This window comes from Rhinatrema bivittatum, chromosome 9 (assembly GCF_901001135.1).
Source record: "Rhinatrema bivittatum chromosome 9, aRhiBiv1.1, whole genome shotgun sequence".
NCBI classification, from domain to species: domain Eukaryota; kingdom Metazoa; phylum Chordata; class Amphibia; order Gymnophiona; family Rhinatrematidae; genus Rhinatrema; species Rhinatrema bivittatum.
Window position 1 is genome coordinate 108,217,940 of NC_042623.1, and position 11,535 is coordinate 108,229,474.

Genomic DNA, 11,535 nt, shown 5'->3' on the forward strand with positions numbered 1-11,535 from the left:
TAGCCAACTACAGTAGCCATTGCATCTCTACCTGTTTTAGTTCTGCATCTTCTCAGCATGGAACAATTCTCCAATAAGGATCCTAAATACCCAGAGCAACCTATGTAACCCTATATAGAACAGGAGTCTCAGAGCTGCAACGGCAGTCTCTTTTCAAAACACAGAAGGTGACAGTATGTTTCTAGTCCCTCAATATGGCGGAACGTCTGCTCTACTTTCCACACATTTGGCAGCACTTGAAGACATTTTGCTGGCTATTAGCCTGCCAAGCTGTTTAAAGCTTATAGCCCCAACTAAAATTTATCATATATGCTTCTTGCTGCTAAATATAAACATCTATGGGCATTTCTTCCCTTTCCCCATTCTTACTCTTCATACAGAAGGATTGAATGCTCTAGATCCAGGAGGCTGGTGTGCACCGATTTTGAACATTCAGATTCATCTGTTCTCTGTAAACAAGGCTGCGAGACCTCATAAGGAAGTTATCCACATGATCATTAAAGGTGAACAAAGCCTTGGAAATCAGTTAAACATGCCTATGAAGCTCTTACACAAAACATCTGTGATCCACTAATAGGACGTGGGACTAAACTTTATCCTTTTTAACAAACTACACACAATCTTTATTCAGAGCTGGACAGATTTATTGTTGGCTGTCACAGAAAGAACAGAGACGTTTGCATCTTTAGTTTATACTTAAACATAAAGACACATGTGTTAAAATGTGTCCCATCAGCCTGCCCCTGGCCTCTGATGGCACACTAATTTCTAAAGGTTTATACCTGCACAAAAAAGAAAAATAAAATAAAAATAAATTGCATTGTTCCAGCCCTTGTCAAGAAACCCAATTAAGTGGCCCTCTCATCTCCAAGGCTGGATGTAAGGCTGAAGTAATGTAAAGTTTTACTTGTTAATGTCTTTTCCTTGAGTCCTGCTAGACCAGTCTGGACTAATGGAAGATATTTCATTCCACAGTTGCCAGAGTTAGAAGCCACACCTTCGTTTTTGCTTGTGATCTCACTGCTGGCTATAAGGGGGGAGGGGGGGGGGAGTAGATTCAGGCAGCTACCAGTAGCCTTTTGTCAGAGCAATAAGACACCACCATAATTTAAGTTCAAAGAATGCAGGGTACCATCAGGAAAGGAGGGAATGCTATAGGGGGGCTCATGTGTATCCCAGTCCATGGAATTCAGTCTAAGGTTGATGTTATTAGCCGCAGAAGTTGCAGATAATCCCACTCCCTGGGTGCTTCTTGTGCCTGGAAGTCTTGGATGGAAGAAGTGACCTTGACGAGTCTCTTGTGAGTCAATGACACTTTTTCTTACCTGGTATCAAAGATAACTTCTAGAAACTCTAGGGACTGAGAAGGTGATACAGCCCTCTTCATGTAGTTCATGACCCAACCTAGACACTCCAGGAATTGGAGGTGGAGTCTCACTGGCTTTCCTGGAATGACTTGGCCCTGACAAACCAACTATCCAAATATGGGTGCACCATAATGCCTTGTTTGCAAAGGGCTGCCACCACCACTACCATCTCCTTGGTGAAAGTCCTTAGGGCGATCACTAGGCTAAAGGGCAGCACCTGAAACTGAAAATGCCTGCACAAGACAGAAAAGCAGAGAAACTTCCAGTGTACTTTCCAGATGGATATATGGAAATAAGCCTCTGCAAGATCTAGAAAAAGTAAGAAATTCCCGTATGCTTACTGTTATCATAATGAAGTGAAGAGTTTGTAAGAACATAAGAACATAAGAAAATGCCATACTGGGTCTGACCAAGGGTCCATCAAGCCTAGCATCCTGTTTCCAACAGTGGCCAATCCAGGCCATAAGAACCTGGCAAGTACCCATGTATTTGGAAACGAGGTACCCATTGATGCCTTTGAGATCTAGAACTGGCCAAATGAAAATGAGAGAGAGAGAGAGAGAGAGATCTCAGACTAGTCTAATAGGAAGAAAAGTAATATCAAGACACTCCACTGGCATACTTAAAGGTGAATGCGCTGATAGTAGTAGAGGCAGTGATAACAGAGTATGTGAGTGTGAGCGAATGTGTGTGTGTTGGGGGGAGGGGAGATTTTCATAACATTTGATAGCATTTTTATTGAAAAGGAATGTCAGCTTAGAACTAAATATAGGGTCTTCTGCAGGATTTAAAGTCCTTTCATTCTTGATCTAGCTGGGAAAAATAGAAAACAAAACAAGAATATTTCTTTCATTTGTGCTGCCTTGCTCCACACTCCCAACATAAAAGCAGGATTTCAACAAGGGTGAAAGCTAAACAGTGGAAAATGTTAACCCTGTAGTGCTGATTAGATTTGTAACATCAGACAAATGAGTCAGAGAAGGGACAGATGCCCAACTAGCCAGGATGCTCAGTTAGTGAATTAGAAGTGATAAAAGGGCTGAGTTTAATCTCTGGCTAGCCAGTTCTTTCGCAAAATTTAATTTTGATGAAGAAAAAGAGTGAGAAAGAACACCACAGGTAGTGTCAATGCAGACATTTGTATGCAATATTTGGATGTTCACGACTGTTGTGAATAAACAAAGCCTTCCCAGTAATTTAAATCATGTGAGTACCTTTTGAGCAGTTCTGTCCACCCACCAGCAGAGGGCCTTGGTGGGCCTCTTGGTCTGCCTGTTTAGTTCTCCTAGCTTTATGGCCTGCTGCATAGACACTCTGCTTAGTCCTCCCAGCTCTATGGTATGTTCATCCCATGGCCATCTTCTGGTATGAATTCTGTTGTTTTGCATCCTTGTCTAAGTCATGGTCTTGCTTTCTTGTCTTAGTCTCTGGTCTTATGTGGGTCCTCCTCTCAGGTCCACATATTTTGAGTTCCTGTTGTCCTTTGCTCTTGTGCTCCTGTTTGCTTTTGCCTGCTTCCGTGTTTCTGTCTGGTCTTGCTTTGAGCCTGTGCTATTGCCTGTCCTAGTTGATCCTGAGTCCCTGTTTTAGTGGGTGCTTTCCTGTAACTTATTTCTGCAGTTACCCTGCTCTCATGCCTTCAAATTCTCTGATGTTTGTTCCTGCTAGCTACTAGAATTTAAGGGCTCAACCCAAGGGAAAAGTGGTCAGTAAAGGCAGAAGACACTTTGCAACTGTTTCTGTTCAAGCTCACCTTGTTTGCATCCAGCCAGCTCTTGCTTTTGGGAGTCATAACTCCAATAGTACGCCAACACACCAAGCTCTGGCAAGGTACTTATGATAAGCGAGTCATCCTAAAAAGGAGTGTGCAGGTCTGACAAATACAAGATGGAAGTCAAGCCATGTGATGGCCCCTGCAGTTTTAAGGTGAGTGCCAATGAACTGCACCAAGAAAACTGCTGTTATTCCGCATATTGAGCAATTTGTCTTCACCTTACAATTTAGCTGACACTGCCAGATACAAATTGGCTAGCATGTACATTTTATGCTATTATAATAAAAGTTATTATCCAACTCAAGAAAGGTGTAGATATTCTGCTCTCTTTATATGAACTTGAACCATATTTTATCTGATAATGTCAGATAAACTATGTAAGACTAATCATCAGGATGAACATGCTATATCGCTGGGAGGACTAAGCAGGCAGTCCAAGTGGCTTCCCAAAGCCTTCTGTTAGTGGGTGAACAAAAGTGCCCAGCAGTTCTCACAAATCCAAATTTTAATTTTTTAAATAAAATGTTTTTGAAAAAATTATTATTAAATAATAATTAAATAAGAACTTAATTTAAAGTAAGTAAAAGGCTGGAAAGGCTTTTTTTATTCACTCCAAAAAGTAATTGCCAAGTTATTGATTTGTTAAAATGACAAACAGATAAGGCATTCCAGATAAGGCTCATTTCAAAGACTAATATTTTTTTTGTAATAGATTACTGTTCCAGAATGTTGCAGGGTAAATGGAATTGTCAATGAGGTACTAGTCAAGGCTAGGTACAGATGTTCTAGGTCAATCTTGCAGAAAGGCGACCATGGATTTAAATATTCCTTTGAATACTAAAATAGTTTACTTCTATTTGTCTTACTTTCATTTCACCTTAAGTCCACTATTGGATATGATGTTCCTTCCTCAAGTATTCTATTTCCTAATGCTTTCTTTTAATTTCTTTGTAGGATAAAATATTTATAGGGTCTAATGTCCTTTTTATAGGAGGTCAGTGGTAACATAATGAACCTCTTTAAAAATAGACATGTAATATAATTCCTATTATATGGGTTTTCTTGGTCATCCAAAGGAAAAAAAAAATTAGGGAGGTGTTTTTCTAAGCCATCATATTTCCAGAGCCTCACATAAAATCCAAGAGGCGTTCTACCCTTTTAAACACACTATAATGCATGGATTGATCAATAGGCATATGTAGTTATCAAATTGTGTCCAGTATGATATGATGCCAGATCCTGGCCAATTGATGCAAATTACTTGATGCGAAATAACAAAAAGCAACAAAACTAACAAAAGTGGCTATAAGAGCATCACAGGAAACCAAATAGCCTTTATTTAAATTAAAAGCAATCACAATCTTATTCTTGGAACGCACTTGGAAAAGCTTTTTTGGCATGCAGCCACCTCATGCTGCCAATAATTTGTGTAATTGGAAACATTTCAAATAGAATTGTTACACTAAAGTCAAAAGAGCATAATTGGGAGCGGTGGGATCTCTGCCTCAGAGAAGGGAAGGGCAGTTGGAGAGAACATTGCTCTGTGCAGAGTGTGCTCGAGGTCTGCACGTACCACACTTTTACCAGTTTCTTGATAAATCTTTGCTGAGATTGAGGAGCAGGAGATAAAAAGAAACACAAAACAGAACAGAAATTGCTGCTGGGTGCTGTAGATCCACAATGCATGAATACATCTCCAGTGAGATTTCATGACTGCAAGATCACAAGAATGGAAACACAGCACTAAGGGGATGGCGGGTCTGAAGTGTGAGCCACTGGAAATAAGAATTATGTCAGATATTGCCTGCCCCAGTTGTACTGGTGACAACTTCACTCTGCTTGATGGCCCAATTACCTTCTCATAATCACTGACTAAAAAATCAGCATTAGAGTTACAAAGCAATTCTGCAGAGAGGTAACATGACAATCTCCAAACAGGTTTATAGCTATTTTTGAGAACTTAAAATGTTTTTCTTGGCTCAAACCCTTGACATCCAACATTTTTTTTTTAATTAAGTGACTTTTTCAAAAATTATTATTGTTAAAGTTTTCTTAAGCAATCGAGAAAATGTGCCATTATTTCAGGCCTTGAGACAAGCCATGCAGGAGTTTTTAATACATGCCAAATGAAATCTAAGCGACCATGCAATGCAAAGGCTGGGGAAGAATTATTGCATGGCCCCTTGAGAGGGATTCAATAAAATGAAACATCCTTTGACTGTGGACTGATGAGTAAGAATGTTTCTGGAAAACCTCTGTCATTTTGGCAAACAGTGAAATGATCAGATTAGGCCTTCTTGGAATTAGTGCCAGAAGATCCATGACATCATCAGTCTGCTGTATCTGGTAGAGCACATCTCCTCCCCGTTACCCCTCAGATGAATGAGAAGGGTCACTGGGAGTTATCAAGCTACTCTTGTCAAATCTATTTGAGCACAGGAATCCCCACTACAGCACTAATTCACCATGCTTGACTTAACGTTTAATTTAGGAAGCAATAGCCACATTTTGTTCTTAGCTTTCATTCCAAACAAGGAGGAACTGCATTTTCAAGCATGTCATGTACAAGTAAAAAAAAGCATGGTTTCCCAAAACTTGACCTGGTGACCCTACAGCCAAATGAGTTTTCAGAATTTCCACAATGAATATGCATGAGATACATTTACATGTATCATATCCCCAACATATGCAAATGTATCACTGTGGATATCCTGAAAACCTGGCTGTGGGATCACCAAGACAGGTTTAGGAAGCCCTCCAATAAGATTTATTCTTTGCCATGCAATCACCAGGGTTTCTAACCCTGTCCTCAAGTGCCCCTATCCCAGGGGTGTCAAATCATTTCAAGGTTGGGTCTCTTTGGGAAAAAAATGGGCCAACTGCGGCAGGGGAGAAGGTTCTCCTCTGATGTTGCAACCAACCAATGTGAATGGCTTTAAGCCAAACTGCATGGGCCAACTAGTCATCGTTAACAATGTTACTGTATTGCATTTATTCTATTACACTCTTGGTTTCTAACACCCCTTTTTCCTTCCTGTTGCCTTCTGGTTGCTATAGTCCCAGTCCCAATTTTCATAAGGAAGAAACTATGACTACAAGTATCACATTGCACTTCACCGACTCCTAAAATGCCACCTGCTCTGTGAACTGTGCCTTTCTGCTGCTCCAGCACCAGCAAGCACACCTATGATTCATTTACACAAAAAATGAGACTTGATAATAAGACCCAAAGGAGAAATTAGTCAAGAACTAGCTACTAGGCCTAGCCCCCCCCCTCCCAATTATTCTATGAATTGCACCTTTCTGCTGCTCAAATGCCCTCGGCCACTGTGGTTCCACCATATTCTGGCCATTGCCTGTCCTTGGCAAGGAGGAGAAATCCAGGCCTGTCATGTCAGCGGGATGCATTTCAGTGGCGCTTTCCCATCTATTGGGCTATTCCAAGCCTCACTCTGACATATCCACATTAATTTTCTTTCAGTAGTAGTGTGTGGCAGCCCACAGAAGCCCATCAGGCATGACCCTGGGCTCTAGCATCCTACCTCATTGATGCAGCCATGTTCAATCAATCACTAAGAGACAGGAGATCTGCACTGGGAACAAAGGTGGCAGCCAGTCAGATTTTCAGGATATCCATAATGAAATATGCAGGAAATACTTCTGCATACAAACATATCTTATCCATATTCATTGTGCATATCCTTTAAACCTGACTGGCTAGGGGAGTACTCAAGGACAGGATTGAAAACCCTTGCCTAGTGGACATCCTGTGTACTACAAGTTTAAGAAAGGGCATATCAAACCATTGCCTAAATGGCACATTCATAGTTATATACTTTATTTATTTTACCATCTTGACTGCAAAAAGAGCAAAATCTTCCAGCAAAGTAAATTGGCATCTGCAATGTTCTATTCTGTAAGTTATTTTGAAAGTATACTTTGGGGATTTTTTTTTTTTTGTAACAGTCATGAATTATGAGATTTTTTAATTTTTAAAAATATTAAGGTAGCAAGGCAAAACACTTCATTAGGATCAGCTAGAAACTCTGCATTATAAAAAGTGACATCATTATTAATACACTACTATGCCATGCCTCTGTAGTTGTGTTTGTATCCCCATTATAAAGGTTTGAGAAATTACACAGCAAGTCATATTTCTTTTTCCCTATGTGCAAAAAGTACTTATTAATGAGCTCCTTTTGGTTAAATATTATAACTAGCTTGCTAAGTAACTAAGATAACCTTTCTAGCAAACAGTCTAGGCTGTCCATCAAACTAAACCTTACTTTCAAACACTAAAGAGGGATCATGTATTATTAAGAGTGAACAAGCAAACATCTCTGTTCCTGAACCAAATTCTAAAGCTTTTACAGTTGCATGCTCCATGCTCACCAGCCTTTTTAAAAATTTAGTACATAATTATTCATACTTTTCTAGGCAGCCTTTCAATTTGCTTTCAAAAGTGAACCTAAACAAGGTTCCTCCACCTCCTATGGATTAGTTTATTTTTGAGTCATACAACAGGAGATTAGGAAAAAAAATCCCTCTCAGACTCTACTGTTGGGTTTCCCACATCTGACTCTAATCTTAATAGTTCAGCTATTAACCCTGAATTTTTTTTTTTTTTTAGCTGATGTTAAATTTTGTAGGTGACCTAGGCTGATTCATTCCAGCACCCTTTATTATTCAGACAAATAGCGGTTCTTACAGATCCTAGATTATAAAACATGATAAAACTCTGTTTTTGCAGGCTTGGCTTTTGCTGGCAGAACTGATTGAATCTGTCACTATAGTAAAATGAATTGCTTTTTCCTTCAGTAGAAACTCCAATAAGCCAATAAATAGGTTTATCCCCGCTGACTGACACACTGGAACCAAGTTCTCCAGGACAAGAAAGTTATTAGTATCTTTCTTTCACAATAGCACGCAAATTCACCCCCCTTTTCCCTTCAAAATGTGAAAATACATAGTGCTAGGTACAATCGGCAACAGACACGGTTAGCTTTAAGTCCCTCTGCTTAGAACAATCTGGCAATTTAATGCTCGCTGTCAAACGTTAACAGACTATAGATGCTAAACTACCAACCCTGTTCATTTCCTCCCAAGACCTCACTTTATTAAGCAAGGAACATGCATTGCTAACCTTTCAGTTCTCTTGAAAAACATTTCTCAGAGAGCGAGTACATTCACCCCCCTCTGTGCTTCCTGACTCCTCAGTTGATGACATTTAGGAATAACCTGGTACCAGCAGTGCACTTTGTTTTGCTTTCCTCAGCCCCCAGCTGGGGTTCAATGACAGATTCCTGTCCAAGCCCGGGACCGGTTACCCTTTGCAGAGACCACATTGAAGGCATGTGGAACTGAGCCCAAACAGACAACAAGATAAATGACTGCTGTTTAAGTTTAAAATCCCCCTGGTGGGAGTAAATATTGTTTGAGAGAAAAGACTTGACAAATATTACGTCAGCTTCTCAGAGTTCTTTTGGTTTCCACAGGAGCCTTAGAAAAAGTTGTTCATATCCTTGGCCATACACATATAGATGCATCTGTCACAAGATAATTTTTCTAAATCTAAAACCAGACGTATTGTTAGGGATAGCCAAACAAGGCTGCCTCTCTCATGAGGCTGCACTCCACTCATGATAATAGAAAAGGAGCTGAAACACTGACACTTAGCTGAGGATAATGGAGAAAGCAAAGACTTAAATGGGCAAAGACCAGTTGTCACCCAAGTGACAGGCAACAGCTGAGCTCACACATCTGGAGCTTGAGACGGGCAAAGCGTCTGAAACTCACACCCATCTAGAGGCTTGGTCTGGTAAGAACGACAGATGGAACCTTTTCTGCGCTTGCTAAAAATACTCGCGATTTTATTTTTGTAGCTAAAATAGTTTAAATACATAAACAGAGAAGAATGAGTGCACATGCATAATTTATCCCCATGCGCAAATTACTCAGAAATTAACTTGGGGCAGAATGGGAATGGAAGAATTTTACTTCATCCGGCTTTTAAAGGGGGGTCTGCCGCTTTTACCTTGGCGTTGCTGTGGTTTTACTGGAACCCACGCGGGATCATCACATATTGCTAGGGTATAATTAATAATTACGCACATGTGGCCAACCAGTTCAGATTCCAGTTGGGCAAGTTGGAGCGCAAGTGTGGTGCCAGCCCCCCCCCCCCGCGGAGTTGCTCGTTCTTCAAGACAAAAGATCTTCAAGGCTGCTCAGACAATCCCGTGGACAACCTTTCCCTAGTCCCAAAACTAACACGGCGGTGCCAGGTTAAGCAAGCCAAATAATTACTTGAAATGCTGTTTGTTTTCTCTTAGGCTGGCTGCCGCGATCCACATTTTTTACATGGTTTGTTGTGCTGCCCTTTGGGCATAGAAAGGGAGGGGGGAACCCTAGAAATATTTCATTTCTACTGCCTCTAACTTTGAAATAAGTTTTTGGGGTGGGGGAGGAGGAAGTGAAAAACGCTGCTCTGTCTGCTTTGGTTGCTGCTATAGTTTAGCGAAGTTTAAAAGTGCAGTGCCCACCCCGTTTCCTTTTGACTTCTAGTCCCATTAAACTCATTAAGTCTGGAGAGAGGTTTTTTAGGTGCTCACGGAGGCTGACATTCCTCCACACATCCATCCCCCCCTCCTCTCATCACAAGGAGCACCGCACTCGGCTACCTTAGAGCTCAAAGTCTGTCTTACGTTCATGGGGGTATAAACAAATAACTCTTGACTTAGTTCTGTCACTCAGTCAGCAGAGTTCACTTACCATATAAATGAAGGACTCGGAGATTCCGGCAAGGTATTCCGTATTATTATTATTATTATTTTCAGCAGAATCGATCACGCACGGAACAAAGCAGCCCCAACGTCCCCAGGACCGTGCTCGGGTGCAATCACTGCAGGCTGCACGATGGATACATCTCTTCAGGCAGCGCAGAGCATTTAGAAGGGAGCCCGATCGCCTTCCAACTTACCGAGCATGCAGCATTGAAGCAAGTAAAGGTTGCAGACTTGGCTCTCCTATTACTAATGTGCAGGAGCCTTTTCATGCTCGGTAAAATGACAAGAGAGATTCCTCCGAGCTGACTGGCTGAACCCTGCGTTACTGGCCAATCGCCGAAGGGCTGCTGCTGTCACTGGCTGGCTGCAAAATCTGGAAAGGGGGAGCCCTGGGAGGGGGATTCCTGCTTCTTGCTGAGTGCATGTGGGTTTAGTGCCCTATATAGAAGGGCCGGTCCTACGTGTGATCAGATTGTATGAATGACGCTGAGCAAGAGGAATGTTATCTGGTATGTGGAGCTCGGTGATGCAAAGCAAAGAGTTTTGAAGTGTAAATCGTATGCTGCTGCGTAGGAGGAGGCAGCGAATCTCCTTCCAAATTTCCCGTGATCAAACTTGCTCTTTTGCAGCTAATTACTATAAGAAAGCATAGCCCCTGGCTCTGTTTAGAAGAAATGTTAATTAAAACACGTTCCTTTGCAGATAGACAGGAAATAGGTGTTTCCAGTCCTCCTGGAGAGTTGTGCCTGTGATCATGGTAAAAATATGGTATAAACTCGCTACAGGGTCAATACATTATGGAACTCAGCTTTATTTCAATTAATACTTTATAATTATGGGTTTATTAACAGTGTAATTTCTCAGTGCTTTTAAGTATTTGAACTGATGACAGAAATAAGTTGTTATAACATGGAACAAATATATGCGAGTATGTAATCATTAATGATAAAAATCATTTGTTAATATTACACTTATGGAAGGGCATACGTGCTCTGTGCACGCTTGCACACGGTAATGTGGTGCCAGGCCCTTCATAGAGCGTGTGCTGCGTCGTGATGGGGATGGAGGGGTGGGAAGTGTTTATGGGTGGAGCACTGTGCCGCGCGCGTCCATAGCCCGGGTTCGTCGGAAGCAGCGTGAGTTGTTTTGGGAGCTACATGTGGCAGACAGGCAGGTTGTGAGGTGCAGGCGTTATTAAAAAAAAAATACAAATTTTTGGTTTAGTCAGTCGGTTGGGGGAGGGGGACCTGATTGTAGGAGCTTATTCAGGTGCGGGTCAGATAAAAGAAGCCCAAACTGGGATGGTGTGAGGAGTGCTCCTTAGTCAAACAGACTGTTAAAAAAAAAAGTAATAATAATAATAAATAAATGGGAAAAACTTCAGAAGTGGAAGTTTAGGCGACGAGCGGAGACATTCTGACCAGGTGTTTTTTTTGGAAGTCGGAGGCGTGACCTTCGGATCAGGCGGTTCGGAGAAGTCCATCGCGGGCATTCCTAAGGAGACCTGCAAAGCAGATAGAGCGGCACTGGTCAAGGGAGTGACGCGATGGAGTCCGAGGAGGCAGCAGTGGTGATGGAAGAGTCGGGGGGGAAATGCCTACCTAACCGGGGA

The 11,535-nt window shown here is 41.5% G+C and overlaps 1 protein-coding gene across 2 annotated transcripts in view; it reads right to left on the minus strand.

Annotated features, from left to right (window-relative positions):
* PRICKLE1 (prickle planar cell polarity protein 1) overlaps nucleotides 1–10,177 on the minus strand; it is a 198,604-nt gene extending 188,427 nt beyond the window's left edge. For both annotated transcript variants that reach the window (XM_029616285.1, XM_029616286.1), the window contains exon 1: nucleotides 9,910–10,177. The gene's annotated coding sequence lies outside the window, so the exon portion shown is untranslated. The remainder of the gene's footprint in view (nucleotides 1–9,909) is intronic.
* Nucleotides 10,178–11,535: the final 1,358 nt, after the last annotated feature.